Here is a 22749-nt window from a genome sequence, read left to right as displayed (position 1 = left end):
ATTTTTAGGGGTAGGATGACTATTTCTTACAAATGAACTGATGGTGACAGCTGCCAGTCAACTGGATCCCATTTAAGAGCTATTATGGAGGTACTGAATGTGTACACCTACAGTGTATATGTTCTCCACTGTGATTTGTGTTCCCTGCTGCGTGATCTGTGAAAAAATTTTTACAAAACTGTGACAATTTTAAGTCATTTTGACAATTCTTTGATGTAGGCATCTGCAAAAGGGCTATGAAATGCTGAAGTGGCATAGTCTTTTATTTTCGTGATTGTATAAATTTATCTAGTATATATTAAAGAGGTTGCTGTAAATGAGCACAGAGTGATTTCTTCCGGAGTTATTGTCTCCACTTTGTCATTTGAACTATGTAATTTGTCAAGCTTTGACTCTGTGCTATTGAAATTTTATTTTTTTTCAACCCCAGCAAAGGAACTCCTACAATTTAGACTTTCAGTGGCAACTGTGCAAACATTTGTTATTTCTCCACATGCCTGTCTCTTTATTCCGTGTTTTCTCTGTATTTTATGTTTTCTCATTTTACCTTGCATTTTTCAGACACAATATTGTTACCTAGAATAAGGGCAGTTTTAAATGACTGCAAAGGACCTGGTTTCTTCACTACAGCACTTTTTCAGTGCTCTGTGGAGATTGTAGAAGAAACCTGAGCCTGAAAACTACTCCGTAGGCTTATATTTTATCTGTAGTTTATTTCTGTAGCCAACTGTAACAAGAACCATTGTGTGAATAATGAAAGATTTTGAAATGCCTTTAAAGTCCCACAGAGGAGTATAAATAACTACTGTGGAAAAAGATTATTTTGGTAGTTAGATAAGCAAGTTGCTTACTAAAGACTGTTCTGGAAAACAATCTCTATTGTTATTACCTATTCTGTCTCATTTTTTTCTCAGCGTGTCTGTGGGTATAGCACAGGCTGTTGAGAGTTCCTTGTATCCAATACAAGCTGGCAACAAGCAAGTACGCCTCCGCTTGTGCTGCTCCTTGTAAATGCTTAGCAGAAATTTTTTCTGTAGACCTGTGGATATATTCTAGCAAAATGGGTTTCTTTCAATGCAAAATGGGTTTCTTTCAAAGCAAATATGAAATTCTTGGACAGGTTTTATATACATATGTGTTTAACATCCCATTGCTAGCTGAGCAGAGTTGGGTTGGGGAACAGAGTCTTATGATACATCTTTCTCTCTCTCACTCCTAAATGGCACTGTTAGTGGGCATGGACACCAGCCATGACTTTCAGAGACTTCTGTTAAGAAAGCCAGTACTAGCAGAGATATGACAGAAGCCTGGTCTGATAATCCTTGGGCTCTTGACAGAACTTAATGCCATCACTCACCCAAATGTTGCCCTGTCAGTGAGCATGTGGCCTGTGCTCGGGTCACCCTCATCAAACAAATTAGCACTGTGAGGGTGAAAACTGCAGCCTTTAATTGCTAGGTATATGAGGTAGAAACTAAAGTCACGTTACCCATTCCATGAGGGGTCACTTCCTTAGTTGGGACCAAAAGCTGGGGATGCACAGCTGTGTTTTGAGAAACAGCAGCAGGTTTTCCTGTGCTGCTTTTGGTTTTTAACAGGCATTTCAGTCATAATCTGAAAATGCTTACCAGGGCTTTTATGCACCAGAGCACTTAAGGTAAAAAAACAGAAAATGGTTTTAGATCTCAGTCAAACTTGGATGCAAACTGCACCCTGGGTGATTCAACTGAGATGCATAGGAGCAAGTAAAGAAGAGGAATTTGAAGTGGCCAGGAACAATGAGGTTAATAAGTGAAGATGCTAAAATTCTGCCTAGATTGCCTCAAAATTTGTTTTGCAATGAAAGGGTTTTATTTTTACTTTGAAGAATGAAACAAATGTCCCTTTGCACTGTGGGGATTTGGGAATAAAGAAAGTTAGGATAGAAGTTGATTGGCAGCAAAAATGCCCAATTGTAATTTTATGGATCACTGATAAATGCCTGCTTCAGCCTTACCCAGAAGCTAGGAGAAATTAAATAGGGCTGTCTGGGGCTCAGTAAGCTCCATTTTTTCACTTTCAGATAAGAATCAGTTGATTTGATGAAAAGTAATATACTGGGGGCTAAGGGGAAGGGCCACAGGATACTTTTAAAATGCAATGAGATGATTTGCCATCCCTAAAATTGCTTTCCTGAAATATGAAACTACGTACAATCCTCTTGTTGGTAAAGCTATTTTAGTGGGGGCTGGTCTTTGCTTTCCTTTGCTTTGACCACACAGCCTTCTTCCAGTACACACATGCCAGATCTCCATCATGTCTCCTACCCTGCTTTGCCAGATCTGGATCGCAGCAGCAGCTGGCTGTGTAGTTCAAACCACTTGGCCACTGGTCCCCCACACTGTGCCAGTGCTCCATCACCTGTGCAATAAAGAAGCGCTTCATGACATTTAGACAGGCGGTTCCCAATGTGGGGCTCCTTTTTGTTGACAAAAATACCTCTGTTGAAACACCACTTTTAAGTATTTTAGGCATGTCTGTTTTTATCGTTTCACAAATCTCCTCTGTATGTCTGATGACAGATGAATACTATTTCTTTTCTCCGGAAGAAGATAGTTTTTTAAAGCTTGAGACACGGAACTTACCCCTGTGGAGGAAATAATGCTGTTTTCAGTCATTACTCCATTTTGATGCTTGAGCTGTTCACTGAAAATGGCCTTTAACTACTATTTAGAAAACACCCAAGATACCCAGCTTTTAACTGTGGTTAAATTATCTTAACACGGTTGTTTTTACAGCTTGCTTTCAGTTGTTCCTTTTTATTACATTCGTCCAGACTTAATGTTCTTGAACCCATTAATTAAATGTATCTGTAAGAGTTTGCTTATTTTAAGCCTAAGAACTAGAAAAGATCCTAGGGCTCTTTCTGAACCATGTCTCCCATACGTCGTGAAAAAAATCCTCAAAACACTGGTACAGAAAGCCCTGATGTGTCCTTTAGGCAAACAGTTCAGCTCCTTGAATTTTAACTGATAACACAAAATTCCGTACCAAGTTGCTGAGTGCATTTAAAATTTTTATTGCTTTATTCTGCTATATACAAAAAGTAATATTCCCTTCCCAGCCTAAATGAGAATATAACTGTTTTCAGAGCTTTTCTGTGGACAGAATTAATTTAGCAAGATTTCTCTCTCATTTTTTCTCTTATTCCCTGCCTGACTACCTTTTGTCCCCCTCTGCCACTACTATCTCAAGAGATATTTTAAATTGTATTCAGCCTGGGTGAGAGAAATAAACGGGGAAAATGAAGAGCAATGCAGTTCGCCTTAATGGAGATGAGCTGAGAATTTCCTTGGAAATTGTGGTTTGAGGGTTGAGTAAAGGATAAATTGAAGTTGTTACAATTTCAGGGAACAATCAGCATATTCCATAACTGAGATCAAAACATTTGTACTGCAATACACATCTTCTTAAACAGAAGTGGTTGCATTTCTGTTTTTTGGAAACTAATTAACTCCACTGCTTCATGACAGAAAATTAAAGCCAGATTTTTTTTCCAATGCTGGAACAAAAACAGAATCTCAGAACAGTTCTTTCCTCTGTAATATTTACTTATGCCCTTAAGGACAGGAATAGGAGATGTAAACAAGTTCACTTTTTTTCTTTCTCTGTATCTCCAATTTTCATAGAGACCTCTTATTTAGGCCTTGTTTTTATATTTATTCTTCCTTTTCTTTCAGCAATCATTCCAATTTTTATGTATATCTGCTCTTCTTTCTTTTGTGTAATTTCCCTTTGCTTACAAAAAAGATAATTCTCTTTTTAAAAGTTTTTCAAGTATTTTGAGTTCTGATAGATCTTTTGATGAAAGTTTTTCATCTTTTTTTTTTTCTAATTTTCTTTTATTAAACTTACTACTTCAGCAGTATTAAATGCAACAAGAATGCTTTTTTTACATTTCATACTGTCTCCTGAACGTATTATTTTGGGTAGGAAGAATGGAACAGAGAATTAGGAGTTTTGGTGTGACAGTCTTAGGAATTTATGTGTAAAAACAGAGAACAGAATTGGACAGGGGCAGCATTTTAAGTTATCTTTTGTGATACGATATTATAATAGTAGGAAGTGCAATCAATGCCAAAATGCAGACAAAAATAGTCATTGATTAGGTATGTAACATCAATCTCTGTGTATAGTCTTTGATACTAAAAATCACTCTAATTAAACTGCTAGGGGGTTCCAAAATTCAGCGAGTGTAATATCTACATCTAACAGAGCTACTTTAAAAAAAAAATAAAATAAACACACACATACCTATTCTATGTAATAAAGAATATATATGGCAGTGAAATCTCAGCATTCATCCTTCTACCAGCATGTCCAAAATAGACATGTTTCCGGGCAGGTAGGAGAACTTAATGTGTTATGTGAATACTTTAGCTTTGCAAGTAACATTACTGATTCAAGAATTTCTAAATTACAAATAAATAAAGTAATTGGAGGCTACCAGAATCAGTGAAATGACTCAGAGAATCACTCTATCTCTAGTTAAAGCCATTGCCATTCCTTCTTCTCTTCAGAAAAGAAAAAGAGAGCACAATATTTTAAAACTTTTTAAACAGGAAATGTTAACATACTCTTTTTTCTCTCTCTTTTTTTTTATTTTTTTTTGTGTGTGATGAACTATAGTGGCATTGTGTCATTCAGTTAACAGTATTACTTCTTTTTCTATTGATATTGCTACAAAATTTACAAAGTACTCAAAACAAACCAAAAAATTAACCCTGATGAGACAATGAAAGAAATACATTTGTATTTCCTTGCTGAAGGAATTATATAGCCCTTTTAAAGAAAAAGAAAACATTGGTGAATAAGCATGTTCAGAATATTTTGGGGTGTAAGAATTGCTTCTTTTCTCTGGACTCTTGCTGGGACACTGGTCACTTCAATGCTTCACAAAAGATCTTGTTGATTACACCATTTCTTTCTTTTGGAGACTGGCGATTTATCATTGGGGCAGTGACATTAACTTGTTGGGTAGGAGCATCTTTCTTCCACATTGAATACTCTTTGTATCTGTGGCAAATCTGCAATATCAGATGCTCAAAATCTTGGCCATTCTGGCTTCAATTAATGCCTCACCCATGTGTATTTATAAGCCACAAACATTTCCTATTCATTATTTAATACATAGAATCTGACCCAAAAGACCCAGAAGACCTTGGTGAGTATGAGGCCTCCCTGGGACACTGGTAGATACAGGGAAAGTCTGATCTCAGGAGAGCTTCCAGAAAGGTAAATCAAGAGAGCAAACAAAAGAAAATCGAGGTTTGGTGTGATGTGCCCTAGTCTGCAGGGAAGGTCACTGAAGGAATGCGGAATAAAACGCAACTGTCTTGACTCACAGTTTGCAACCCTTATAACTAGAATGTGTTAGGTTTTGTAGATACCTCATAATATCCTTTTCATTGTCAGCAAAACAGCAGAGAAAAAATATTACTAAAAAGGATAAGGTAGATTATCGTACAAAAGCTAGAAAAGATTCAGCCAGTTTTATGAAAGTTTTGTAGTGCAATATAGCCAATTTCAATATGCAATATTCCCTTTGAAGGGAATTTTATGAATTGGAAGAAGATTTAAGTGTGACACAGTTGTATAAGTTTGATGTGCTTTGAGTTGTATATGAGGATAATCACGGTCTTTCAAAGGAAATATCTCCTGAAATGTCTGGCAAATAAAAGCATCTTTCAGGTTTCAGTGGTGCTAATGAGCGCCTCTTGTAAGTTAAGGACATGTTTACAGGCTGCTGAAATTAACATCTGATATATTGAAGGGCCTAGAAGTTCTGGTACAAAAAAGTTCAAAAATACTGAGTATATTGGGGTAGAGATTATTGAGGAAAGGGAGTTTTGGAAAAAACACACACACAGGTTTTATTTTTGTTTGATTCAGAAGCAGAAAAATCTACTTTTGCCTTGAGAACAGGAATCTTTACTGTTTTTTGCCATTCAGGGTCTTGTGTTCCTTTCTCTTGTTAATTTTTAATAATTTATTTTGCTGTTATAAAAATCATTGCTTTAATATAATCAAGGTGTAATTGAATTGTGATATAATCTCCTGAAATCTCCAGGAAAGTTCAGTAATTTTTCTATTCCTTTCGTCTGCTTTTCTGGTCTTACTGTCAATACAATGAGCTGATATTGAAGTGAACAGGATTAGTCTTCCTGTTCTTCCTGTTCTTAGGCATTTTACAGGAAACCGCACTTGAAGAATATGATAGACGTTGGTGATTAAATATTAATCTGGGTGAAGAAAGCCAGCGAAAATTATGAAACAGCTCAACTATTTTGGTAATACATATCTTAATGTTTAACACAAAAAGTTCTCTTTGGTGGTCGTGTTAATTGGTATATTGATAGACATACTTTCACATGTATTTTACAGAATATATTCTAATATTTTCATAAAGTGAACATTGGAAAGAACGCTGGGTCTCCCTACCCTCATAGCTTTTGATTAACTCTAAGGCCAGACCTTCAGAAATTGTCGATGCTCTAAAAGTACTGTTGTTATATTGCATTCGTTTCTGATATTGGTTTAGGGACCAGTCTCACAAACAGTGTACGTAAGGAACACTCCTTGAAACTGCTGAGTCATTTCAGATTGAATAATATTTTAAATGAATTGTGAAAATGTAGTCTCTGTATACTTCATATTGAAATTATGGTATGAGGATGTTGTGATACTGTAAGTCTTCCAGGTTCTGTATAGTACCTTTGTCTATTTTATCTGTCTTTGAATTGATGGATATTCACCCCTCCAAGAGGGACTACAAAGGGCCAACTGTCATGACTGTATCATGTTTTTAGCTTACTTGGATTTTTTTGCAAGAGTAATTCAGAACTTCTAGCTCCATTTGCATGAACTAGAGCTACTAATATGTGTTTTTTCTGTACAGGTATCCCTGCTGCAAGTGAATTAGCTCGAATTAGCTGAAGCAGATGTGTTCTTGGTTTTGGCAAAATTAACCTATGGAAAATGAAAATAAGTCAATTAGTAGTCAGCTAACTCAATCTATAGAATAATCTTAAATTTGTCTCTAGAGTGATCTAACGAAAGCTCTGGATGCAGGGTTGGGTTGTATGTTTTAGCAGCTAATTTGCTTCTTAGCTGGTATTTTCCTTGCTTCGGTGGAGGAATAATTGGAAATGTATGCACTGTATTAAATGTGTCGACTGAAGCTGTAAATTGGAAGAGATTGTGTTTGGTATATAAATCTAGAGAGTACTGCCAGGTTTGGTCATAAATATGTAACTTCCAGAATTCTATGACATACAATAAGAAACATGTCAATAAGTGATGAAATGAAGGTTTCCAATTATTTTAACAGAAATAAACTGGCTTTTGGGGATGTATTTATTACAAAAGTTTCATCATTTCTAGTTGAAAGAATAGGATGGAGAGTGCATAACTGGAGGGGTTTCCTGGGTGAATAGCAAACTAATGTGTTTAAAATTCCAGTGGGAAAAGGAAGACTTACGTTTGTCTTTTGCAATAAGAATTAATTCACTCTTTTGTTGTTTTGTTTCTACTGCTGTTCTGAGGGGAGAAAACATGTTTTTTAGTATTCCGATGGAAGGAATTTATGAATCTGGTCTGTCTGAGACACTGCAATAAAAACATTTTAAATTATAAATAATTCTCTTTCTGATATGTTTAAAATTGTACCAAAAGATTGAAAAGAGCTAAGGCTATGTTTCAGGGAGGACGCAAGAAGGATAGCAGCCTGTCATCATCAAAGCTAGACACTGACAGCTTTGTTTTGAGACTATCTAGTTTAACTTTCACGAATTCTCTAGGAAGTTGTAGAAATTTAATGTTGGAGAAAACAGCCACCTCTTAGAGGAGAAAAGAGTTTTATCTTAATGATCAGCCATGTGAACATATACCTATGTTAAGTTATATTGTGGTGTCTCATAAAAACAATTTCTGCCTTATTACCCAGAATTCAGGTTGGTGCATTAGAGGTGTGAGGAGTGCCTAGAAGCTGTCCTCAGGAGCTGCCTACTTGTTCTGCTGGGATTCCTCTCCTAAAGGTTGTACCATTTTCTTCATACAGTGTCTGTAAAAATCCTGAGCTAATTAAGTGTCCCAAACAAGCATCACTGATTCCTGGCTTTGGTGAGGGTTGGGAGCATGAGATCTTGCTAGTTTTACATCTACTAAGGGGGGAAAAAAAAGAGCTCTTTGCATTCTGCTGTTTTTATTCAGGTACTTTCAGAAGCTGGATACAACCCAGATTTGCATGGATTACACTATGATGATAGTATCTTTCCCTAAGTACTTTGGTGTTATAACAAACTTCAGCTAATGAATGAAAAGGAGTGCTATTCTATCTGGGGAGACTAGGGGAACTGTTATTACTTTATATTGTCACTATAGTAGGAACACTGCTATTGAGTAAGGGATACCTGACTGGCATGGGAGAGAATTCATCAACATTTAAAAGCTTGATTTAGATTCCTTTTTAAGTCAGCAGCAATAACGACCAAACCTGATGAGACATGGCACCCTGTCTTTGTGCTTAGGAATGTGTTACAGCTCCACGTATCCTTACTGAGACTCATTTCAAATATGAATACCTGGTTTTATACTCAGGGCTAATAAACATAAAACTTTTTTTTTTAAAATACGTACTACACACAAAACCTTTGCCTTTCCTAGCAGTTTTATCCTACTGTTTTGTCTGTAACTGCCTCTCTGTAACCAAAGCCTTATGTTGAAGAACACGAACAATTGCGCTTTATTGAGCAATTACTTTTTATTGACTCTTTGTAGGAGGCCCCTGTATCAAACACATGCATGAGATAGGAAGGCAGTTGTGTAGGTGAAGACCAATATGAAACATAAAGATTATGCAGATCACATAAAAAGGTCCTACCTTTACATATATCACAGTGCAATGCCTTTTCTAAATATGTTATTTTGGGTGATGCTGGGCTACTATACTATTAACCTTTATTATATTTGCTATTACAGTGACCTACATACTGTGAGTTATTTTACCCAAGCATAAATGTGCTTTGGAACACAGTCTTGTAGCATATGCTATTAAAATTTTGTTTTATTTTTTCTTCAGTTAAAATATATGCCAAAATGTGTTTTGTTTTGAAAGTTATATAGAGATTTTTATACTTAATTCTCTATTTTGGCTATGATTACATTCACCTGCAAAGTAGGTAAACCTAAATATTTTTTTTTCCTAACTTTCTTTTGTCTGTGATATATTTTTAAGATTCCCCATTTTGGAGGGCACCTCTCTTTCAAATGGCCATTCTTAAAAAAAATACACAGAATTAATTTTTACCAAAACAAGATGTGTCTACAGGTCACTTGCAGTAGGGATACCTGTACAGAAAAAACACGTATTAGTAGCTCTAGTTCATGCAAATGGAGCTAGAAGTTCTGAATTACTCTTGCAAAAAAATCCAAGTAAGCTAAAAACATGATACAGTCATGACAGTTGGCCCTTTGTAGTCCCTCTTGGAGGGGTGAATATCCATCAATTCAAAGACAGATAAAATAGACAAAGGTACTACACAGAACCTGGAAGACTTACAGTATCACAACATCCTCATACCATAATTTCAATATGAAGTATACAGAGACTACATTTTCACAGCTTTACTGGTTACAAGTTCACCTCTTAACTGTGGCTTTTTCTTCTTTATTTGAAAATACTCATATTTAAAAGTTACTACACAAGATATGACAGCATATTCATCTTGTACAAGCAGATGGGTGGGGTAACCTTTCCCTGATTCAGTAATTACAGTCTAAATCAAATGCCATTTTGATTTGAACTACCTAACAAAACCAAAGGAACAAGCAAACAAAGGAACAAAAAAACCCCACCTTTTTAATTTGCATGTCACATCATTTGAATATTATATTACAACAGAGGAAAGGGAAACAACAACATTTTCAAAGCTCACGTGACTTTTTACTAACTGTTGTCATGAAGAATAGCAAGGTTGCTATTCATAAGCACTCATTGGTCAGGAACCAGCAGAAGAATGAGCTCAGTCGTGGTTCTCAGACTAACCAAAAAGCTCATCTAGCTTTGATTCCTTGCTGCCTGCTCCTCTTTTTTTTCATTGGAAAATGCCTACCGAGGGACAGGCAGGTGTCTGCAGTGACTTCGGAATGCAGGGAGGAACAGCCGATCCATCCACAAGTTGAACAAGTTCATCCTCAACTCTGAGCCATCTATTTTCAGTAGAGGCTCATTTAAGAAAGAGGTGGAGAGCTCTACTGGACCTGGACTAAATGAAAGAAAATGCAATTAAAATTATGAAAAATGATTTTAATGACCAGAGTTGCTTTGTGCGTTACCCGAAATTCATTACACTGTGTCATTACATTATAACTGCTGCAGTGAATTTAGTTTTTGTGTTAGTTACTTTTTTTTCTCTTTTTGTAAAGCAATAAGGTTTCTATTATTCTGTCCACGATAAAGATATAGTACTTTTTTTTTTTTTTGTCTGATAAAAGGAAGAGAAATTCCTTTCTGCCCTTGAACCACGATAGGAAATCCTAAGCAAAATCCTTTGATGAAAAGAAAACCCTGAAGTATGCTTTATAAAAGCCCTTTGGTGAAGAAGCTACATGAATGATAGATACACAACTGGACATCAGTGCCCTGAGAATACTGACTGGCATTAATGGTCCTGAGCAGACTCACCTGGGACTCTCTAACCACCCATGAGCCTGGGGGCGTTATTGCAGCTCTGGATGGGACATCTGCCTGGGCCTGACCAATGTTGTATGTCCTATGCCTTTGTAGTTGTGCACCTGCAAAAATAAATAGTTTTGTCTCTACTGTGTATATTAATTCATAGAACTGTGAGACAATGCAGGAAAGAGAGGGGTAATCCTTAGACATGTGCTGTTGTACAAGGGACTAGGAGTAGATTCAGCTGTACCTAGTCTCCTTACCTCTTTGGTTCAAAGGGGTCCACTCTGAACCTCGTGACTCAGTGGGAGGGTCTCCCTGATGTGTATGACATACCCTGTCCTCTAGGCTGTAAATAATTAAGTTTACCTTGCCATCTTGTATCTTAAGTTGCTGTCTTATTTATGATTAAGCTTTGTTAGATCACTACATTATATCAATAAATATATTTATTTATTCTGCTTCTCTCTTATGAGGGAAGTCTATAATTTAATCCGCAAAACACGTCAATTAAATTATCTAGTCAAAATACTCACACCTAGGTATCTACAGACAGACATTAAGTGCCTAAAGAAAAAGACTGAATTATTCAATAAATGAAGGAAATTAAGTCTTGTTGAGATCAGTGGAAGTACTGCCAGTATTCAGATCTGTTAGGCGCAGTAAGAAGGAAATAAGGACTTCTTGCCCTGAGATCTGAGAAATTTATTCTAAGTAGTTAACTTTAATTTCCTATGAAACATCCACCTGCAGAAGTGAAGGACAGGCTTTCATATTTCAATCATTAAGTGATGTGGGTGAGGTCCTGAGTCTTACCCCAGAAGTATTTCCAGTGAAGGCTATGTTCCAAGAGAGCTTTCTGCTGGTTGCTTTGCATCTCTGCAGGGTTGGGATTTGCTCTTGGTTTTTATGTTGGGCTGCTTTTGGTGGGCTAGGTGACCTTTCAGGGAGAATGGGAAGCGATGTTGCATGCTCTGGGAGAGCTTGTTGATGCTGGCAGGGAACAGGGGAGATACTTGAAAGATCTGGGAGCTCAAGGTCCAAAGGGAGAGGAACAGAGCTAGCCAATTTGGAGGCTGGGAATAAGCAAGGGACCCTCAGGGGTGATAAAAGCAGAGGGACCTTGTGAGGACTTGTTGCAACTCAATCACTGGGAGGAAGGCTGTATGTACAGTGCAAAAAGGGAAGACTTGCATATAAACCTTGCTATTATTGCCTTAGCTGCCTAGATTCTTTTGCAAAGTTATTTAATCAAGTGTATTCTAGTGAAATCTAGCTTTTTTATTTTAAAGGCTTTTGGTGTTTTTACAGTAAGGGTAAAGGTCTAGGCAGACATAGTTCATAGTTCAGACATAGGCAGACCCTTGACTTGGTATTCTGCTGCAGAACAAATAAAATCCTAGATGCATGAAATGCATAGATTTTGTGTGATATTTGCAAATTATTGGAAAATATGTATTGTATTCTGTGATCAGATCTCAGAAAATGAGAATCTGTTATGGCTAGACTGAGAGACTCTTACACTTTAAATCCAAGCTGGGCCTATTGGAAAGGTCCTTTTTAGCCCTGGCTAAAGGGGTGGCTGGTGTATATTTAAGCTTCTCTTGTTTTGTAGAATATACTATAGAATGGGTGAATCACCAGTGCTAACTCAGGGATGAAACTAAAATTTTTGATTCATCAGCTCATTTCACTTACAAGAAGAAGTAAATTTAACTAGTATAGTATTTTCCAAGACCTTAAGTGTTCCATGTCTTAATCCAGTAGAATTTTTTTTTTTTTTTTTATTACTTTAGAATTTGGTAGCTTATTGTTAATAGCATTAAGAGAAGTAATTACACTTGAAAGCTGAGGACACCTGATGTGGAAATCATCTGTAAACAATAAATATGGAATGTGACAACTGTTTTTAGAATGAAATCATCTTTAAAGGTCGTCATTAAGTATGTCATTGATCATTTTGTAGAATCATCTTACCAATGTGACTTATTTGGCATGATGGATTTAATTAAAATGTATTCTGAAAGAATAATGCTGTGGCTCTTGCAGCTGCAAGCCAATAACTGTGTTAACTGTTTAAGGAATTTTGTATCTTTATTAGAAAGCTTTGTCAGTGAAAAGGGAATGGAATATGTTTAAGGGGTAACACAGAAAAACTGAGGTATAACATGGGTTGTAACACAACCCATTGCAGTAAACTTGGCCTGAGTTCTGACTTTTGGGCAAAGCCAAACAAATCTTTAGTGTGTTCAAGTATTTTTAGTGCCATTAAAAATGTCTTGCAGTTGAGAGACATTGTTTCTACTTAAAACCATGAGGATTATTTTCTGCTACAGATCTCCTTTTCATCCATGCTTTTGCCAAATCCATGTTTCCACGATTTACTTTTTTTTTTTTTTTTTTTAAAGTGGAGATGTTTGGTGTCTGGAGGAGCTGTCCTAATATGGACTTTTTTTTTTTTTTTTATTTAATGTATTACCAATCTTTAAAACTTGTAAATTACCCCACTTTTAAGAAGGAAAAAAAAAAACAAAGCACGAAATTGCTGCAAAAGATAGGCAATGCTTAGCATAAAGCTTTCCTCTGTCAACTTTGCATCAATTTTTTGCCTCTTGTAGAAATAATGTTGCTCTTGTTGTGATTGCTTATGCTTTATAGAAGAATATTGATTGCGTTTTGTAATAATTTTTCTATAAGATGTTAAAAGAATTAAATTAGAATTGGATTGTGACAGCCTTACTTTTCTTTGTTGTAACACTGCAAAAACAATTTGATTGTAGAAATGCTGTAGTTTACTACTTTTGATATATTCTGTTCTTTTGCAGTTTCTAGTTGCTATTATTATCTTGTGTGTATGGGATGGTTTCTTACTTAATGTCTGCTCTTCCCCTCCCCTAACTAGCTCTTATGACTACCTTCCAACTCTGACTTTAATTTGTATTTAAGTAGTGTTGACGCTTGCTATCTTTGTTTCCTTAACTAAACTGCTGAGCATTCAGCAGCTGTCACTGAAGAGTATGGGTAATCACATATTCGGAAATATCACTTATATCCCGTAAACACAGATTTAAGAAGTGGAATTCTGAAAACCTTCATTGTGAGTACAAGGTCTCATGCAGACACATTGAAGACTTTTTTGGGGGACAGAAGGAACTTTTCTGAGAGAATCTGCAATGTGTCTTAGAATATTCACTTAAACATTTAAGCAATTAAGACAGTCCCTTCTCTGGGATGTGTTTAAGAGGTTCTCACCTGCCCCACCACTGTTCGTATATGCTTCAGTTGCTGCAAATACCATGTGAAGTTTCTTCAGAGGCATAATCTTTTGCTGTATACAGAAACAAGCAGAGGCAAATTTATGGAAAATGCCATAAAACTTTTATGTAAGAGGAAAAAGTAGACTGCCAGTACAACGACATGGTCTTCGAGGTGAGCACTGGATGTTTGAAGCTATGCAAGATGCATGTGGTCTGTTGTAATGAGTTCACCAAATCCTGAGCTAGTGCTGCTCCTGCCAGGACATCTGTTCTGGCTGGAGCATCCAATAAGAAATGTTGCTACTCTGCTCATCCCAAGGTCAGCCTTGCTTTCTTAAACTAAAATGTTTTTCGACAAGATGAAACATAATTTGGCCAATTGTTGTACATTAAAATTGTAAATTATGCAAATACATTCTGTATATGACAGCTGTATTTGAAAGCTGCTTTTGTTTTTTTTCATCTTCCTTCAGTTAATTATACAAGTCTGGCAGCAAAAGGCCTTTCTTAGTGACATGTGTATCTAGTGGATGTTCATACCTGGTGATGTTGTACCTAAGAAGAAAATCAGTCATGTTCACCAGAAATGCTCATTAAACAAGCTTAAATTGGTTCCATTGTCTGAAACTTGACTGTCCCCACTGGACTGTGATGAATGCTGCTCATTAGTCAGATTAAGCTTTCAGCTTTGGGAAGACTACCATGTTGTGAATTGTTTCACATTATTAGGCAAAGAAAAGGTAGTCATGTAGACAAATGATAATGTTTTAATCAATTAACTTGAAAAGTCTAGATGTACTACATAATGCCAGATTTATAATAGTTTACAATTAACACTGGGCATGGATGTGTTTTCCTTTCCACAGGGGAGAAAAAGTTGTCACTAGGGATGTTCCCTGCTGGCTGAAAAAGATCCTGAAATTACAACTGTCCTTTTTGGGGACAACAAAGCAGATGTCCTTGGCCATGCAGTTGCCCAAGTGATATTTTCAGTACCGAATCCAATGTGAAACAGTCTATTGTTCACTGTAGATCAGGTAATACTGTGAGCTTTTAATTGGGCAATGAATATGAGAATGTCAGCTATAACTTAAAATTTTTATATGTATCAATACAGCATACAAGTTCCCTGTTATGGTTTATAAATAAAAGAACAAATAACACAAAAGCCTTCTTATGATTGCACACACACTAGTAATACTGAATGATTACTCTATAACAGCATCTTTCTTTGCACAGTTTTCATTTCTTATGTTTTAATTGTTAGGAGTACTTAGTGAACTGGTTCTGGAACTTGTAAGACTTATGCAGCAGCAAAATAAGTAAGAAAACAGGAAGAAAAGCAATGCTTTTGTTGAGATTTCCACTATGCCATTGAAGTTGTAATTAAAAGGAGAAAGAGAAAACAATGGCATTAAGTTGTAATTAAAGATGCAGATTGTGGGTGTATGGTGTTTTTTTTTTTTTTTTTTCTTTCTGGACCTAGGCACCCTGAATAGAAAAACATTTAGAAATCTTAATATTACCTTCTAATGCTTGCAAAACATGTTTTGGTCCAACAAGAGACAGCAGATTAGAGTAAGTGTCATATACAAGTATGTTACAGTTGAATGTATCTTTGCTTCAAAATCAGGATTAAAAGAAAGGTTTTTTAAAGCAATCGTCCCCTGGTGGATGTTCTTGGTTACCCATACATGTTTAAAATATTTTTACACTTTTTTGTTGTTGTTTTGTTGTTGTTGTTTGATTTTGTTTTCTTTTTAAATAAAAATTAGGAAAAAATTGTGAGGCTAATGGTAATATTGTAAGTAGTAGCTATATGATCTTATGGAAAGACATTAATACGAAAAGGCATTATTTTATGTAGTTATCTTAATCAGTGGCATGTTGCACAAGTATAGTAATTTGTGTTGGTGGTTTTCAGCCTTATTAGTATTCATTCTGAACAGAAGCCTTGGCTTTTTTTTTCTTTTTTTTTTTTTTTTTTTAAACTCCCACTGCCTGATAATTCATCATAATTTGGCTCCAGGTCACTTTGGCATAATGGACCAGAGTTATCTTTGTTGTACCTCTGCTGAAGTCAGTAGAGTAAGCCTGGTCAGTAATACTACCATTTATTTAAAAATAAAATGTCTTGCCATGTTATTAAGCAGACAGAAAGGAATATACTTTTTTTTTTCTTTTTTTCTTTTTTCAATAAGATAAATACAGTTTTGGTGGACATTTCCAGTAGTGTAAGTACTGAGAATGTATTTGAGCAAATAACAGCCCTTTGAAAGGAAAACAATTGTTTCTCAGGAATAGTAGACTAGTGCTAGCTATTTTGTTACATGTTTTAATTCAGATTAAAAGCTCCTAAATTATCATTTTTCCCATAAGAAAACATGTTACACATCATTGTGTGATGAGACATTAATTTATTAAACATAGATATGAGTAAAATAAATGATAATTTTTTACAGGCTCTACTTTCTTTTGAAAATGGAGTGGTCACCCATGTCTTTGCGACATAGCTGATTACTTTCTGGTCTCAGTAGGTGATGGAGCCTGTAATGTTTTCGTCTCTCTGGGCATGAATCTGGAACTATGTATTAATAAAACTGGATGTAGTGTTTATTTTTATTTGCTATGTAAACGGGATCCCCAGATGAAGAGACTTGTATCTAGTTTGCAGAAGACTTATATAGTCTTCACACCATAGATTAGTGGTTTCCTCAGAAAAGGAGGGTAGCCTATGGTTGAATATTGTACATCTTTGTTCAGGTTTATTCGACTTATTCTAGTACAAAATCTGGTTTTTATATACAAAAGTTGTATGATCTGTCAAGCATCACAGATGAACTACACAGCTTTATGAATTATTGTTCCTCATCTGAGCCAGAGTAACTGTTCATGAATGCATCCTTAACGGCACTTACCACTGCAGATACACTGTAAAACACATTAGATTAAACCTTTCATTAGCATGATTGAGTTGTAATGGCTTAACAAGTTTCCTCCCTTCAGCTAACCTTTGCTATCCATTAGTTGGGTGCATGCTTTGCCTGTCAAATTGAGAGATAATGCAGTTTAGTTTCAGATTTAAGAGAAGTCATGTTATCTCACATTTAGCTCTTACGCTGAAGATTAAGCTAAATTGTGTTATCTCATAATTGAAGTGGGCTAAAAACGTGCAGGCAGATGGCTACTTCAGCTTGGCAGCATAACCCATTAAGATCATGATAACTTGCTTGTGCCTGAGCCAGCAGTGCTCTCTCCATTAGTTCTGCTGGAAAAGGTAGGGGAAAGATGAGCGGGATATGGAATTGCAGCAGCAGGTAGGACAGTGGTGTGGCAGCAATCTGCAGGCAGCTAGTGTATGTGGCTTTCCTGAATTGGCTTCTTTGTACAAAGATCCAAGGCTACCCCTTGGCTTAAAGTTGTGCTCTTTACACTTCAGAGTGTTTTTGTATGTTTCTTCTTCTTTTTTTTTTTTTTTTATTTTTTATTGTGTTCTTTTAAAGACTGGGGTGGATAGGGCAGTTACAGTAATAACTGTGCTGTTCTAGGGTATCCTGACAAAGGAGCATATCAAAATGTTGTGCAGAAAACTGTTTAAAAGCCTGAAGGGAAAGGAGCTGGAGAGTTTAGTAATGAAAGAACTGGAGGAGAATGATAGTCTTTATTCAGCTTTATCTTAGGTCTGCCAATTTCTGTAGCAGCAGTAAGCTTGAAATATATGCATATATGTGCCTGAGCCTCAGGACACATTTTTATCACTAATAACATTAGTACCTGGCCAAGAGTATTTTGTCAATACTTGCTAGATTTGAAAGGCCAACTAAAGATGTTTTCATGTTATAAAGGAGCAATAAGAGTATCAACCAGCTGACCTGCCTTTAGAGTTTATCAGAGAATTTTTCATTTTGTACTCTTTTGTCCATGTTTCTCAGTTTTTGACTTTTTTTTTTTTTAGGTGTACTCTTTTACTCTGCAAAAGAGTAAAACAAGTATCAACAAGTATCGCCCAAACAAACTTTTCATTTCTGGGAAGTGTTTCATCTTGTCATGAAGGCTTTCTGATTCAGGTGCTTCTTATTCTTTTTCACCTCCTTGGGTGTTCTGCATCTCCCATGAGAAGATCCATAGTATCTCCTCTCAAGCTGGAGTTGCTATGATGGAGCAGGGACAGATATTCCAGGTGGGAAGCCTAGCATATGATGAAAACAAGATCACAGGTGCATGTGTCAAATACAAAAATACAAGCCCCACTCCCCAAAAAAGATGCCATTGAATACACAAAGTCATCAATGCTTTTGAAAATAGAAAGCCTTACGAGGTAAGAAATTGGAGTTTGTTGGGGTAAAATAAGAAAACAGAATGCAAGTGACATCTTTGAGAGCTGAGCCCAAGCTCAACTTTAGCATCTTCTTTCCAGGTACTGAAGGCATCATCTAATAGCTAGAGCAGGGGTTCAGTGTGTCTCTGTGATCTTGCCCTGTATTTGGGATCAGCACTGACTTGGTAGCATTAGGTAAGTTGGTCTCTTTCTGACACTTACAAAAAGGACATATCAAAACCCCATGAAAGTACTTTTTTATTTTATTTTTTTTTTAATTCATATTGACTGAAGTAATTTGAAGTAGTGATATTAAAAAGTGGTAGAGCAAGCCAAGTATTTCCTATAAACTTAATCAATTTTGGAAGGTAATGCTTGCTGTGGATGAAATTCAAGAACTTCGAGATTTCCTTTTATGTTATGAAATTTTCTTAGTACAAATGAGAATAAGTTTCTGCTGTCCATAGAAGCTGTTATGTAGTTATTGTACATGGAAAGTATGTGCCAGGATAGCTCCTAAATGAATAGGATTAGAACATACACTTTTAAAGAGAAGGTATGGGATAATGTACATAAGCATATTTTAAATTCAAGTAATCTGTAAGCTTCTAGGAGACCCAAGAGTGGGATGGAAATCGATTTCTCTGCACAAAATAGGCAACCCCATGAATGATAGCATATGAACTGTGGTAGTATGAATATTTCTTTCTCCACCCTCTCCCTTTTGGTTCATAACAGCCTAACTTTTTGTGATGCGGTAGAGCACTTGCAAGACCTTATAAACCTATGAGAATGTCACAGATGTGTACAATGCTTTATATAAATCTTTATATGAAATTTCATAGCGGTGTTTCTTTCGGAAGTAATGAGTTATTTTATATAAAGATAACATGAAGGATGGCTGAAAATGTTCAGTTTATTGTGATGTATTTACCACTGTGGCCTGTTTTAGTGTCTAAAATCTTCATTGGATAGAGTTCGAGGCTGGTCCCACATTTATTTCTGCTGTGTGACTTCCACAAATAATTCTGATGGCAGAATCTTTGTGGATATTTCAGTTATTTCCATGATTAAAAAACTAAACAAAACAAACAAACAAAACACCAACAACGTTGAAGCTGATGTATTTCTTTAGTATTAAAGGACTGCGAAGTAATCAGTCAACCACAACTGTACAGTAACTGAGATAAATAATCCATTAATCCATTAAGCAATGCTGAGAATCTAGTCAGTTTTTAGAAGTGACTTCTGAAACCAAAAAGCAAATACTATGAAAAATATTAATCACTGTAGAGATACAAAACTTTCAGAGTAGTAAATATGAATAAACTGTTAATTGTAAATATGCTGAATATCATACAACTGATTCCATCCTCATGAAAGAGGCAAAAGATATCCTTAGATAAACAATTTCTATTTACTCCTAACCTTAGGCCTTTCTGTGAATTGCCTACATATGTACTCTGACTTCTTCTGCAACTTCACATATCAAAGAAGTAAAATCATTTTGTGCTTCTTTTCCCCAGTCAACATGTATAAAGAAAAGATTAATGCTATCCTGTTGAAAATATTTGAAAAGGTAGTATGATTTACTCATTGTAGAGTACTTAAAGCAGTGCAAATTACTTATGTTGGGTTAAGAGATGTAGGCCTGGCATGGGGCTGCCTTTTTTTCATACTTATCACATCCTTTTATTCCTAAATTAAACTTCAATTCTTATGAAATGTAAGCTGAAAATTCTGACGGGGTCTTATACACCATGTTTTTTCTGTGTAATCTACTAATCACCAGCTTTACCAACAGCCCAACAGTTTGTTTTGAAGCCAGTAGCCATTTAAGACATCTTTGCTTTTTTTGTGCACGTGTATATGCGTATACACACACAGGCATGCACACACTTGTGAGAAGAATTATATCTGTTATAATGATGCACGCATTTCTTCTAAACAAACCATAATTGATGTATAAGTTATGCTACATACGCTAAAGGTAACAGTTTGAGTATCTTTTGTTGAACTAATTTATTAGAATGTAATTAAGAAGTAAAAAAAATTTTGGTGATTTTGGTTATCTGTTTAAATTCTGAATAGATTATTTGCATTTGGAATAATTTAAATGGGAACAGGTATTCAAGGAAGAAGGATAGTTCTGAACAATTTATTGGTGGTTTGAATCCATGAATAATTCAGGACCTACGTATCTTTAAATGACATGCTATGAACTAGATTGCTGCAAATTACAGGAGTATGAGAATGATATAATATCACGTAAATTTGATATTCATCTATAAAGGTTGGTTGTTTGTCAAGCTGTTTGTGGGTTTGCAGCTGACCTTTAAAAACTTGAGGATGAATCAAACTAATAGCCTGAACAATGAAAGTCTTTCAACAAGTGAGCATAATAAATCTTTCCACTTTGAGAGGGAGGCAAGTATAATATATAAAACTAAAGACAAGCTTTAATAGACACACAGAATACAAGGAATTAATTCTGAATATAGAAAGATTAATTATAGCTATGGTCACATTGAGGGTACAAAATGTACGAATACATTTGAGGATTCAGGATTACGTACCCTACTTCTAAGTGTATCTTCGAAACAAATCATTCTAAAAGTTGCCGTTGTGAAGCAGGGAACTTCATTGCCTTTACCTTTCAAAGCCATGTCTTAGACAAGATAATTATGCTGTGAAGTAGGAAACTGTAAATTTGTGTAGTTCTGGTTGAATTGTGAGAGTGTGGGGAATAAAGGCCTGATTAAAAATAAAAATAAAAAAAAAAAAAAAGCAATGCCAATTGTAAATTTCTCACAGCTGTTTTTTAGGACCTTGTCAATGAGGATGAAATGCAGGTAATGAGATCATAGGACAAAGATTCACTGTGCAAAGCAAACCTTGGGTCATGATTGGGGCTCTTCAGTACAAAGATTAGGAAACTCTAATCTTCACACTAATGTCTGGATTTCTGATGATGAAGCATTTCTGTGCTTGAAATATCAGTTTAAAGGGGATGGGTTCTAATTGCCATGGTCTGGAACCTCAGTAAACACATATACAACTCTTCAGCATTTCTGTTTGGTAGGGTAGAGTGGTATAATTTCAAGTATGTACACAATGTCTAGGACAATATGGCAAAAGCAATGTTAAGTTCCTCTTAGGAGCAGTAAGCATTAAAAAAGGGGGGAAAAAACACCATTAAGAATGAGTAAACAAATAGGATTATTAAAAATGAGAATTAAAAATTTAGAAGGTAGTCCTCCACTTCTAGTGCAAATTGTAACATTTATTTCATTATAGTTGCCAACTGCAGAATATGTACTCTGTGTGCAGCTTACATGTGATAACAAATGTATTACATAAGCGTATATATCTTAAAAGATATGCTTACATATCTTTTCTGAACAAGTTGCTTATTTTTCTGCAGAAGTTCAGAATTGATTTAGATGGCAAGAAAAAGTCAAAAGGTAGTTATATAAGTGTGAATTTCTGTGCATGGAGAGATGAATGTGTTTAAAGTATCAACATGGGAAGTTAAATTTAGATTTAACATCACGTTTGCTAGCTGATGTGGTATCACACAATCCATCTGTGTCTGAACTGCAGGTTGTGTTTAGTGTTGTGCTTAGTTAAAATGATTGTGCTAAATCAAAACTCAATTTTCAGTGAGGTACATGCAGCCAAACACCAAATATAATCATGTTTAAGTTGGGGCTATAAACCATGGTTCCTATGAAATGTGAAGCTGGGCAGAAGTTATTTGGCTCTGTCCTTCATGAACTCTGGCTACGAGAACTGAGCTGTATGAACATTTTGAGCAAATACCAGTGACTGAAGTTCTCCCTAGGCATTCCAAGGTGATTTTATTCTGCTCAGAATTGTGGAGAGTTTGGTAATGTTTATGAACTTGGTGTTTTTCAGGCTTACTTGGACACCAAATATGAAATGAAACCACCCGAGCATCTCGAAGAATCAAACGATTTTTAAGTGTACATGATGCTCTGTAGCATATTTGACTGTACCTGCAGCGTCCCAACCGTTAACACTAACACCCCCTACCCCTACATGTAATAGGGGCATACATTTATATGGCTTGCTGTAGCTTAAATGTTAGTCAAATTATAAGAAGTGCTAAATGTAATTCCTACCTATAATATTGGAAAGGGATTTTCCTGTCACTGTGGAGATCTCTATATCACATATGATAGTTCAGTAACTGTCATGCTTTAATTTTAGACTCTTTCATGCAATATATGACTATGTTAATCTATGGTTACGAATGGGTATTGGGTTTGTTCACTTAAAATGAGAATTCACATAAAAGGTGCATGCTGTGCTTACACGTTGTTTAGCACAACAAGCTTATGAACGTAGAGTTATGGAACAGATTATTATTTGATGCTTATTTACTTGGAATGGTAAAGCAGTAAAAATGCAGTGAATGCAGTGAACATGTGTGCAAG

At 35.8% G+C, this 22749-nt stretch overlaps 2 long non-coding RNA genes across 3 annotated transcripts; one reads left to right on the top strand and one right to left on the bottom strand.

Moving 5' to 3' along the window:
- Positions 1-7987: 7987 nt before the first annotated feature.
- LOC310894191 lies at positions 7988-14341 on the bottom strand. Its single transcript, XR_014579666.1, has 3 exons — positions 10978-14341; positions 10724-10833; positions 7988-10304 (listed from the first exon to the last, which is right to left on the bottom strand). It is a non-coding gene; the product is annotated as an uncharacterized lncRNA (long non-coding RNA).
- A 506-nt stretch (positions 14342-14847) lies between these two features.
- LOC310894192 lies at positions 14848-22516 on the top strand. Of its 2 annotated transcripts, XR_014579667.1 has the most exons (4): positions 14848-15008; positions 17927-18289; positions 18389-18484; positions 22208-22516. It is a non-coding gene; the product is annotated as an uncharacterized lncRNA (long non-coding RNA). The 2 variants fall into 2 exon arrangements; XR_014579668.1 differs by lacking the exon at positions 14848-15008 and having other exon boundaries at positions 17153-18289.
- The last annotated feature ends 233 nt before the right edge of the window (positions 22517-22749 follow it).

This window comes from Anser anser (assembly GCF_964211835.1).
Source record: "Anser anser genome assembly, chromosome: 2".
NCBI lineage: Eukaryota > Metazoa > Chordata > Aves > Anseriformes > Anatidae > Anser > Anser anser.
This window is presented reverse-complemented; position numbering and strand designations above follow the sequence as displayed.